Source organism: Rhyacophila brunnea, unplaced genomic scaffold (genome assembly GCF_057557595.1).
Source record: "Rhyacophila brunnea isolate RB1 unplaced genomic scaffold, BYU_Rbru_1.0 scaffold_17, whole genome shotgun sequence".
NCBI lineage: Eukaryota > Metazoa > Arthropoda > Insecta > Trichoptera > Rhyacophilidae > Rhyacophila > Rhyacophila brunnea.
In genome coordinates, this window is record NW_028232827.1 from 20,132,479 (window position 1) to 20,143,129 (window position 10,651).

A 10,651-nucleotide genomic window follows, 5' to 3' on the forward strand; every position below is an offset into this window, starting at 1 on the left:
TTGCTTATTATTTCATTAAAATGTCTCAAAACAGGCTTTAGACTTTTGTATTCCCGTAAGAAAGGTGATAAAAATAAAATCAAAAAAATGTTTCAAACATTCTGTGCCAAATCATATTTTACAATTGGTTCAGGATTTTGTTTGATTTGTGATTATTTTTATCCATATCTTTTGTGTCAATTAATCACTATCAGTTAAAAAGAGACAAAAATTCCAAAAATGTCTGCGCTGTGATGTCTATCACCGTATAAATATGATTATATCTTGATTTTTCAATAATAATTTAATGTTTTTTTCTTCTCAATAATTGACATAAAAAATAGAAATAAACTTGAAATGTTGATTATCTCAAAATAATGTTTTCATCAAGGCTGTTTATGCCGTATGGAGATTTAGTGAAGATAAAAGTTCTAGCCGTTGTCTTTTATGATGATTATATTATTGTATCGGCAAATAAAATTTGACAAAAAAGTGAAGAAAGCCCCATGGCGAGATTGTGGTTGAGTACCTGTCGCTGAAGTCATGGATGCAAGAGTTCTAATCACACATCTGTCAAAAGTTATGTGTTGTTTTTCCAATTTTCATTTGATCCAGATCATGGACCCAATGAGTTTGGGCTCTTCTTTTACAGAGATGGAGCCTATATGTTTAAAATTGAAGCAAAAAAGGACCCCTGTGGGTCTATTCTATACTTATCGACCGCTAAAGTGATAAATATTATCAAACTTAAGGTAGGTTTGTATCAAAGTATTAGCACTTATTGTAATTGTTACAATAAGTGCTTAGTATAGAATAGACCCACTGTTCCACAGATCAAGTTAGCCATAATTGAGGTTCATTTGAAGAGAACTTCAATAATGACATTTATTTGCCGGGCCGCCCAAGCATACTTCCTCGTCAATTTTATGTAGGCAGCCTTAACCAATACATTGACCATTATTTTTAAGATGAGTAATCATGTAAAACACCGAGAAATAGAAATAAAGCTTCAAGCATACTTCAAACCATGTGAACATGAGCCGCCATTTTGTTTTCGGGGTTGCCAATAGAAGATGAAAATATTGTACTAGTTATCAATACAACCAATGTCATACAATAATTGTTCGATTCGAAAATTGAACTATCTTTAAAATTCCTAATACCGAATGTGTATAAGGCTCCTATCTAGACTCCAAGACTAGAGTCCAAATTCTTTGGTTTGGGTGAATGAATTAATTATAACCTCCACCTTGTGAAGATCCACATAATTATATATCCTGCTTAAGAGTGAAATTGTTATTTACTTTCATTATAATATCTGAGTAAATTACTTAAACTTTTATCATTACATACTTCCATTAATTATCGTACTGTGTAGGATCTTTCAATAAAAATGTATTTCTCAAATACAAATACAATACCATTTCAGCTTTCGATCCCTGTAGAAGGAAGATGTATTTCCCAAATACATGAATTGATACTACTTAAACAGTAGTTATTAATAGCCTTTTTATCATTCCCAACAGTGGGTAACATTCGGAATCTTAGATAACACCTATGTATATCTATAGTAACTTAACATTCATCGAAAAGAGCGGTGAGGAGTCATCTATCATTCCTCCATAGGGTGTAAGCTTTCTTATGTCAGTTTGAAATGTCACTCTTAATTTTTTTTTTTTTATAATAATAAAATAAATAAATAAATACTGTGAGTTATATTTTTTGGCTGCACATTACTTTTTTATGCGCAAAGCTCGGATGTTCAGATCTTTCAAAGATCTGCATACAACATAGTATACAATAAGAGACTAAAATGCGAATCAAACTCAAAAGTCGAAAGGTTACAAACAAATAACACAGCTTTGAGATGAATACAAAAAAAAAAACACTTGCCATCTTTGTGCAGTTGTACATTGTTAAATAAAAATATATTTTTCATCTTACTCAAAATTGTGTTTTTGTAAATGCAGCCTTAGCAGGGAACCTAGACTCGTAAGCTGGGTAAAAATAGTGTGTACTGGCAAAATAGATTTATGTTATTTGTAACCCGTTACGTATTCTGTGTCGAACCACCAAGTGAAATTACAAAGCTTACAGCGATGAAATTATGACCAAAAAAACAATTTTAATGGTGTAGGTTTTTTTAAAAGTCTATTGATAAAATGTATAGCGTAGGTATGTAATACCACATGATGTATTAGATTAATAAATGATCAGTCATTGCCAAACGGTTTTAAAAGATAACATTGTGTAAATATTTCTTTACGTATGTTTTATATAGCATGTACTAACAACCTGAGCAAAATTAACTTAAGTTACAGCAATGGATTAATTCTATAAATTGTACAAAGACAATTTCTTACTAATTTAAGTATTGCTTAGATTTTAAAGCGTTTTCATGTTCAGCGTGGTGTGGTGTCAATAATAATTCATTGTAATCGTGTCTTAATTATTTTTGGTAAAAATGTAATTTTTTCTCAAACAGTTGGGACACTCGAATGATTACGAACGCATCATAAATTAAATGTACGATTCATTACCGAGTAACTGACCTATTATAAAAATTGAGAAACATAATATAAACAGTGTAAGTATGTAAACTTACAAAGCTTAGATGAATTAGCAATTGATATAAAAATAGTAATGATAAGTAATTCATTAGGGAATTTTGTGCAAAGCTTTTTGATATATTTCCCATAATATTGATTTTTGCTCCCTTTTTTTTTGATCCGAAAACAAATCTGTCAATTGCTATTACATATTTATAAAATTATTGAAAAAATGAAGAAAGTGGTTAAGTATAATTACTCTCTTTCATGTAATTACGGCAAGTAATGTTATTTCAATTGTTTGGTTGTGACAGTCCTTTCGCAAAGTCAATCGGAGGTCTATGTTATGTTTACATAAGTGTGATTAAATTTTAAAACACTTTATTAAATGCATTATATTTGATCATTTTTAGTGAGAAGTTAACCTTTGTTACAATTTAATGTTGTCTACTCTCTGATTTGTAACCATTTGGGGGAATATCAGAGGAAATTATTTAAAAACTTTGCACAGAGTTGAATAGATAAAATTAATATTACTACTGTAGAAGTGATGTACTTCAAAGCAGAATTAGTTCTATCCGTAGAATTTAAAATTGTTTTACAAAACAATGTGATTATATTGTGAATGTGTGCGTATGTTTTGGTATATTAACCATAACCTAAAAATATTACAGGTGCCTATGATTTATCCTAATTATTTGTATATTTAAACGCCATGTAAATAGTTTTACTCTCTTGTTATTATTTATGGATATCTCTAAAGCAGAAATAATTTCGAATGGATATTGAGCGGTCTGTATTTACCGGGAAGTATTCAGGTTTATGTGTACGAGAATGAATCAATTCTGAATAACTATTATTGTGCAATTTGATTTTGTGACTGCAGTTATTACGCAAGAAATGTTAGATCAATGTCTTTTTACCATTTGTAACACATCATGTTTATGTTTTAGATTTGTTTTGGTCATGCCAAAGCACTGTACTTCAAATTTAATAAAGCAATTTTAGAAAAGATGTCCTTTCTTTATTGAATAGTAGAAGAACCCGCTCCCATCCACAATTTTCAATTGTTTATATTTCAATTTAAAATAAAAAAAGACCATCAGTATTTATTATATCAGACCATAATATTAATGACTAATGGGTCAGTTTTGTTGTCCGTTCAGTCTCCGTTTTTAGAGTTGCCAGTCAAACTGATGTGTAAATGACTTAAGGGGGAGAGCATAGAAATTCATTATATTTCATTATCAAATTAATGCTTTAAAACATATTTTAATCGATCAATACCTATCTAAATACAATATTTTTTTTTATTTCAAAATTTAAAATGTATTTTATTCGGTTATTTTTGAATAATTGCAACAAACGAATATGACAATCTGTTCAAAATATTTTTTTTAATTTTTCGATATACTTTATGTGAAAATTTAATTGCGTTTTAATGAGGTTTTTGTTAATTAACATTTTTTAATTACTATGCACCAGGAGGTGGCGTCTCTAACGGCTAAAAGTGGCGATTATATTTTCAATAAGATTTGAATTCGTGTGCTTTCTAATTGCCGTAATAAACAAATGAAACATAATATATTTTATTACGAATGGTCTGGAACAATTTGAGAAATTTATGTTAGCATTTACATTAAGCCGTCTTCTCATTTGTTTACTTGTATATTGGTAAAATAAAGCAAACATTCATCATAACATCATCAGTCAATTTCAATACACTGCTAGCAACGTTCCCTCTAATTTTTGTATTGTGGCCGAATACGTGTATTAATTAAGGCGCTAAGTACCAAAAACAAAAAAACTGACATTTTTATAGAAAAGTGTTCTACATACTAACGCCAATAACTTCAACTATGGTCTAAGTGCCTCAAGCAAGTCAAAAAAATACAGCAAAATATTTAAACCTGTTGACGTTGTAAGTCCGTTGGCCTGTTTTATTTATAATGGTGTAAATAGCACTACAGTGGTCAACCTCATTCAATATAAAAAAGGCTGACGATGGTGTGTTGACACTTGTGAGTTATTAATACCTAAAATTATAGAAGCTGCCGTGATTTCTTCACACTGTAAAACCACATTTTTCAAAAGGTCTGCTTCATGAAATTTTACTGCAATGACTCGGTATTTTGTAACTACAGGCAATACAACTTTCTGGTACTTAGAGCTTTAATTAATACACGTATTCAATTTATATAATAACTTGAAATAATTTAATACAATTTCGTTTATATAATTGAAGATTTTATAATTATATAAACGAAATTGTGACAACAATGAGTAAAAGTCGATATTTCGTACATTTTATTGCAATGATAAATTGACAAATTATGAATAATAACATAAATTTATGAGGACATAATTATTTAATAATAATAGTAACGCACTCCCACCATGGAAATTATTTGTCAGCACTTCCTGTCAGATTGATGACTTCATTAATTATTTCATTTTGTGTTTCATTATAAATTTTCATCGCTTGCTGTTATTCTCGCAGTCAAAACCTCAACGATCGACAATATATTGATGTAGATTCTGAAACAATAATTTTAAAATGTACTTAAATATAAAATGACAATGGTCGCCATTTACACTTTTGTAAGAATGCGCAAATATAATATAGATATTTTATATAGGTAGGTACGTAATTTACTCAAACATAATCTTCTTTATATACCTAGGTATCTATTTTTTATGTTTGCGTTGGTAGATTTGCAAACGTGAAAATTACAATAGGTAGGTACTATCATTATTTCGATGCGACGACTGCAAAGAAATTTCAAGGGCCATACAAGCGTATAATACCTATAAACTAATATAATAAAAGTAGACTTACCCTTCAACTTATTTTATCAGCCATCGGATTGCAAAACCTTTTTATCAATATGGTTTAAAAACGCCGAATCGCAATATTATCTGACACTTGACATTATGTCAACTCGAAAAATATTGGACGACTGCTTTTGTTTTGAAAATATGTAGAATTGACATGAAATTTGAAAAGACTGATCGAAAGCTCGAATGTTGATTGGCTGGCTGGACCATGGGTGAGCTCTAATTGGTCATTGAAATGGTCTTGTATCATGCGACTTCGTGTGTGACCGTGCTACCATCTATTCTGAAAACAGAGTATTAGGTGGTCACATTCGCTGTATGGAACTTTCATCCCCCTGAGTGTGCCTGCCTACATATTATTATTACATTTTGTGAATGGCAAACAAAACAAATTATCAACAAATTCGACGTACTGTTTTGAGTCCCAGCAGCTATGGGTCTATTCTATTTAGATGTTAGGTATATTTTCTTATGATGTGAATAAATTATTATTGTCAATGTTTTGGGTATTCTCCGCCTGTAGTCATAGGATTCACCTAGGTTGCTGCCGGTCCCAAGCCCGGATGAAGGAGGAAGGTTCATCGTAGGGCTAATCACCCTACATGGTAAAAACACCAGATTACGAACACCAACACAAGCGCCTCGGAACTCAGGACCCCTATCAATGAAAGACCCCGGCTACAAATTAAGGACAAACGATTTTATTTACACTGCGGAACTTGGAACATAAGAACAATGTTGCAAGCAGGAAAGATGGAAGAAGTTGCAAACGAACTTTATAAATATAATATGGACGTAACAGCTCTGCAGGAGATAAGGTGGAAGGACAGTGGCTGCATTAATAAAAGGAAATATTCTCTGTACTTTAGTGGAGCACTGAATACACAAGGGCATCATGGAACTGGATTTATTATCAATGCTAATATACGGAAATCCGTGCTGGGGTTTGACCCAATAAATGAGCGACTTTGTCAATTCAGAATAAAAGGCATATTTTATAATATTACTTTCATAAACGCCTATGCTCCAACCGAGGATGCAACAGAAGAAATCAAAGATAAATTTTATGACGACATACAAAGTGCATGTGAAGCTGTCTCAGCGCATGATGCATTAATTGTAATGGGAGACTTCAATGCCAAAATTGGAAAAGAACAAATATACACAGAAATTGCTGGAAAACATAGCATGCATGAAACAACCAGCGAAAATGGAGAGCGTTTGTGCGGCTTTGCAGCGGCTAACAATCTCGTAATTAGTAGCACCTGTTATCCATATAAAATGATACATAAAGGCACTTGGAAAATCCCAAGAAGCACGGAGTGTAACCAAATTGATCATTTACTTATATCTAAAAGAAGAGCCACAACAGTTGAAGATGTACGCTCTTGCAGGGGGGCCAACTGTGATTTGGATCATTTTCTTGTGAAAGCGAAATTGAAGCAAAAAATATCAAGAGCTCAAAAAAGCGATGGAAAGAGAAGAATAAAATGGAATCTGGAAAAACTTATGAATTCAGACCCCCTGAAAAACTACCAACAAGTGCTAGATAGCAAATTACAAGTGACACCAATTACTGATGACGTAAATGATGATTGGGAAAACACTAAAAGCTGCATAATAGCGAGTGCCACTGAAGTACTAGGGGAAAGAAAAGTACAAGCAAATAACGGCTGGTTCGATGATGCTTGCAAACAGGCAATTATAGAAAAAATAATGCAAGAAAAAAATGCCTACAAAGAGAAACACGCCAAAATGCGGAAATTTATAAAGAAAAAAGAAAATATGCAACAAAACTCTGCCGTGAACGAAAACGCGAAATGTTGAGGAAAATGGTGGAGGGTATGGAATCTCAGAGAAGGTGCAATGAAACTAGAAAATTCTACAAAACTTTTCGGGATCTAACTAAATCATACCAACCCAAAATGAACATTTGCCGAGACTCAAATGGAAAAATTTTAACTGATAAAGAAGATATCATGGCAAGATGGAGAGAATATTTCTATTCACTGTTAAATCATGCTGGCAATGAACAAGGAGAACATGACGATGAAATGGTATATCATACAGCGGAAGAAATCATTGAAGAACCTACGCTGAATGAAGTAAAGCAGGCACTAAGGGGTTAAAAAATAATAAAGCTCCTGGTGTTGATATGATAGCTGCTGAATTAATCAAAAAGGGGGGACCAAAGCTGGAAGAACATCTGTACCAATTAATTCTCAATATATGGAAAAGGGAAACACTCCCCGAAGAATGGAAGATGGGTATTATAGTACCTATACTTAAAAAGGGGGATAAGACTAAATGTGAGAACTACAGAGGTATCACTCTCCTTAACACAGCGTACAAAGTTTTTTCCAGTATTCTATATGCAAGATTACTAAGGTATACGGAGAGTATCTTGGGAGAATACCAGTGCGGATTCCGCCCCAATCGATCCACCATTGATCATATTCACCTGATGCGGCAAACTATGGAAAAGGCGTATGAGTATAATATGATTTTGTATCATGTCTTCATCGACTTCAAACAAGCTTTTGATAGTATCAACAGAGAAAAAATGTTGCATGCACTAAAATTACTAGGAATCCCCTCAAAACTTGGAAGACTGATACATGTCTCCCTAACTGAGTCAAAGGCCGTCATAAACATACAAAATGAGCTAACGGACCATATTGTGATTGAGTCTGGTGTAAGGCAGGGTGACGCACTCTCCACCATGATGTTCAACCCGGTTCTCGAGGCCATAGCCCGTAAGGTTGACATAAGGGGTTGTGTTAACTCTAACACATCCCAGATCTGCGCCTATGCTGATGACATAGTCATAACTAGCCGATCCAAACAAAGACTGATCGACCATGCCACAACATTAAAAAAGGAAGCGGAAAAGCTTGGATTAGAAATAAATGCCTGCAAAACAAAATACATGGTATCCACGCGAGAGCAGGGTCCACCTCGAAATATCTGTGTGGAGCAGCAGGTATGGGAAGAGGTTCAGAGCTTCACGTACCTGGGCTCTAACCTAAACACACTCAATAAAACAACAGAAGAGGTGAACATACGACTCATAGCTGCTAATAAGTGCTTCTACGCCTGTAAGGGTCTACTGAGTTCGAAAATCCTAAGCAAGAATAGCAAACTGCTTATCTACAAAACAGTTATTCGACCAGTAGTTACCTATGGCTGTGAGACATGGTGCCTCATTCAAAGGGAAGAACATAAACTGGCCATATTCGAAAGAAAGATCCTCAGGAGAATTTTCGGGCCCACATTGGAAAATGGAAGTTACAGGATAAAAATGAACCACGAGTTAGAAGAGTTAATAAAACATGAAACGGTGGTGAAATTCTGTTGATCCCAAAGACTAAGGTGGGCTGGACACGTTGAGAGAATGCCTGAGCACAGGACGCCAAAAATCATGACCAAGTGGATCCCACAGTGGAAACGGTCTAGGGGCAGACCAAAGAAGAGGTGGGCTGACTGTATCGAAGAGGACTGGAGAAAGATGGGGAGGGCTGGAGACTGGAGAGGAGCAGCCAAGGATAGGAGCATGTGGAGGACAATTGTAGAGGAGGCCAAATCCCGCCCCGGGATGTAGTGCCGAGAAAGAAGAAGAATGTTTTGGGTATATTTAATTATTTTCAAATACACCAAACCGGCTGTCATCTTCGAATTGTTCTAATAATGTACTTATTGATAATATTTGTATTTTTACTTAGGTAACCTAATCATTATTTTGTAAAAATGTGTTGTAAAATAGCCTATGACGCCATTTTTATGGAGATCATGTGTATGGTCTAATGATTCCACACTTAATTAATTGTCTTCATTACTATGAGAATGTCAATAATTCACAGATTGTTGACAGATAAATATCATTACACAATTTTATTATAATATGTATATATTTTTTTAATATTACTATAAAATCCAAATTCTAATACAATCCAATCCATTCCAATTAAACTCACATAAGTAATTATTATAAGGTACTACCAGGTTGATGGGTCCACGTATATTTTTATAATAATCTGACAAAATATAAAAAAAGTCCGATTGAAATAAAATGCAAAAAATATATATACCATTGTTTAAAAAATAACTGTAATTATATCATCTGTTTTTAGATTTTTTATTAATATATAATTACAGTGACATCTAGATAAGATGCCGAAGATTCATTTAAATTGGAATTAGATTCTGATATAATTTTGACCTATATGCTTTGTAATTCGGGGAATAGATGGTATCACCGGCCTTCCGCGTGTGAAGCAGAGATAGCAGGCCGTGATAACGTCAAGGTCAAAGCGGGGGTGGGGGACAGAAACGCACGGTGTATGTTGTCAAGGCTGGTTTATTGTAAGTCGTTACATGTTATTGTCATGGCGGTCGGTCGGTAATTAGCGGGCTGCAAGCGTGGCTTCTTTGCGTCCTAGCTGCTGATGCTTGGCATCCGAGGCGATGCTCGCTGTCCGATGGGAGATAGGATCGGGGCTTGTGGCTTGGCGTGCTGCCGATGTGGTCCTTTATTTCCTGGAGCTGCTTGAGAAGTCTGCCGACGCGGTCCTTTTGGCGGGATATGTATCTTGGCTTCGCGTCCGAGGCGAGCAGAGACGATGCTCGCTGTCCGGCGGCCAATCGAAGAAGAAGCTTTTCGCGCGTGTTCAACCGTCAGATTCGGCGTCATCCCGCTCTCGGTCGCGAACCTCCCTGTTATACCGACAAATTGACCGGTGGCGGCGCTATCGGTAGGCCGCGTCTGTTTTGGCGGGATTCTAACGAATTTGAATTTCCGGTTGAGGCGGGCTTCGCTCGGCCGAGGGTTGCGATAACCGCGAAGAGTGGACGTAGGCTGTGGTATTTTGGGAAAGTTGATGGTTCGGTCCGCCCTTTGAGGTAGTCTCCTGTGGGAGACTTTCATCTGGTATCAATGGCTCTATGAAATCGAAACTTTTGATGACATCCCCCTTAATGACAGGGTTTATTGACATTCATCGGGACTATTTATGCTTATGGAAAACGAGTGATCACCACATTGCCAATAAAAGAGAAGCTTCCTTCCTACGATGTACGAATGCGAAAAATCCGTGAACGCCAGAAATGCAATAGCAAAATTATCTTTACTTCTATACTGTCTTCGTCTCACCAGATTGAAGAGTATACTCATTTAAATTGTACTACACTAGTAACATAATATCTGTATATTGACATTTTATTTCATTTCTTATCTTTTTTAAAATTACAAATTAATTAATTATGTTTAGTTAAAACATAAAGTAGAC